Source organism: Octopus bimaculoides, chromosome 5, assembly GCF_001194135.2.
Source record: "Octopus bimaculoides isolate UCB-OBI-ISO-001 chromosome 5, ASM119413v2, whole genome shotgun sequence".
NCBI classification, from domain to species: Eukaryota; Metazoa; Mollusca; class Cephalopoda; order Octopoda; family Octopodidae; genus Octopus; species Octopus bimaculoides.
The window spans coordinates 4,189,529-4,191,476 of NC_068985.1; the positions used below are offsets into that span (position 1 = coordinate 4,189,529).

The 1,948-nt window shown below is 35.7% G+C and overlaps 1 protein-coding gene and 1 long non-coding RNA gene across 3 annotated transcripts in view; one reads left to right on the forward strand and one right to left on the reverse strand.

Annotated features, from left to right (window-relative positions):
• LOC106867823 (zinc finger and BTB domain-containing protein 4) overlaps positions 1-1,948 on the reverse strand; it is a 362,883-nt gene that overhangs the window by 340,134 nt on the left and 20,801 nt on the right. The window contains exon 1 of one of the 2 annotated variants that reach the window (XM_014912848.2): positions 150-666. The exons of the other annotated variant lie outside the window; for it this stretch is intronic. The gene's annotated coding sequence lies outside the window, so the exon portion shown is untranslated. Of the gene's footprint in view, positions 1-149; positions 667-1,948 lie in introns of those variants that run through there. 2 annotated transcript variants of the gene reach the window in all.
• The window catches only part of LOC128247887 (uncharacterized), a 7,194-nt gene continuing 5,978 nt past the window's right edge, over positions 733-1,948 (forward strand). The window contains exon 1 of the long non-coding RNA XR_008264194.1: positions 733-996. This is a non-coding gene — a long non-coding RNA (uncharacterized LOC128247887). The remainder of the gene's footprint in view (positions 997-1,948) is intronic.

The window sequence follows — 1,948 nt, forward strand, 5'->3', positions numbered from 1 at the left end:
ATAGGAGTGTATATCAATTTATTTTATATTCTAAATGCCAAAATAGAGAACCAAAAATTTACAAATTCATTTATACATTGAAAGAAAGTTGTCAACATGGTAACCTGAATTCCCACCTCACAACCAATGGTAAATTCTAATATTCTTACCTGATTCAACGTTTCTTGGATTCATTCATTTATTCAGAACCGTATTTGGAATGTCCAATCAAATTCTAAACTTTAAACGTATATTTTTTAAAAATACGTTCTTAAAGCGAAGATGGCAACTCTGTTCGATTTACATTCCAGAACTCAGTTAAAACATGTGAACCTGCATGAAATGTGGAAATGTCTGAGGTGCGATAGGAGTTTGCCTAACCATTAAACACCATCTTTAGACCTTATATGTTCAAAAGCTTTCTGTGTTTCCGTCGGATCGATCTCCATTCGTCATCAGAGATTCGTAGACTGAATCCTCACTCGGAACATTTATTTCCCCAACAAAAGTAGTAAATTGAGGGTAGATATAGTTCAGGGTAAATATAATTCTGATTAAATACAGTTACCTAGCACTAAAAAGGGATTAGTATTCCAGGAAATTCTATCATCAATATTCTCTAAGGGCAGCCAGAAACTAACAACTTGAAGGTGTCCATTCCCTAAACAAAGGCTTATAGTGAAAGAAATTACGCATTTAATAATTCAATGACGTCATAAGAAACAAGTAACTACATTTCAAAGAAGCCATGAATGGACGGAGTTGTCGTCTGATGTCTGCTTTACATTTTCGTTTATGACATCATTGGACTTCAAGTAATAAAACTCCTAATAAAAGAATCCATGATCACATCTCTTCCTACATTTTTTCTGACTTATTTACATGTAAAATCTTTAATTATTCATTCGGACAGTCGAACAAACCTCACAGGATAACGATACTTTAAACGAGATTCGCCGTCTTCCTGTTCGAAAACATTAGAATATATTCACAAGATTTTTGCCACTTCTGAAGGAGGTGGGTGTCTGGATGCTTCCGCAACCAACCTTTATTATTAGCAAGCATTTCAACCCACCTTGAACATATAAACTTGTTCGTGGCTGTTTTTCATTTGTTGTCACTTGATCTTTTTAATAGGTTTCATCTCAAGACGTCAGGTGAATAAGTAATGTTTGTATTGTCACAGACATGTGTGCCTCTTCTAGATTATCCACTGCTTTTTTTTTTTTTATTCCTACTCTGATGTACTTAAAAATTCATAGCTCCTTGACAACGTCAAGAGAATGCAATTCAACATTATTTCTTTTCCGTCTCCTCTGTCTTTAGTCGTTAGCGTTACTATTTAATAATAGTCTAGAGGTAACGCATAACAACAAACTGTGGCGTCAGGCAGCTTTTCCTCGCCAAACTGTTAACACATAAGTCATATTCAGTTGTATGCAAATCCCATTGTCACCTATTCTAAAATACCTTCACGTTTTCTTGGAGCGGCTGATTTCTTACAGCAGTGTATCCGACTGTATTTATTTTCTTTTCGTTAAGAGATTTCAAACCACTCCAGGCGAGAATTGTACGTTGGTTGAGACATGCTGGCATTTCAAGTCATTAGGATTTTAAAAGCCAAGTGAAAATAAATGAATGCACAACCGTGTTTTCCCTACAACGCACGCATTCCTCTCACCTCAGCTGCATTTCGATAATTTAATTATGCATCGTTATATTAGCCGGCTGACGAAACGGGTTACCGGCTTACAGTAGAGGCAGCAACGTTTTGAAGGCATGCTATTTCATGAATATTCTTTTATATACTTTCATGTGTATGTGTGTGTGTGGGGGGGCATGTATGTGTAGGTATGTATCTGTATATGCATATGCATGTACATATACAATACATATATATGTACATATATACAAATGTACGTATATATATGTGTGTGTGTGTGTGTGTGTTTGTGTGTGTGTGTGTGTG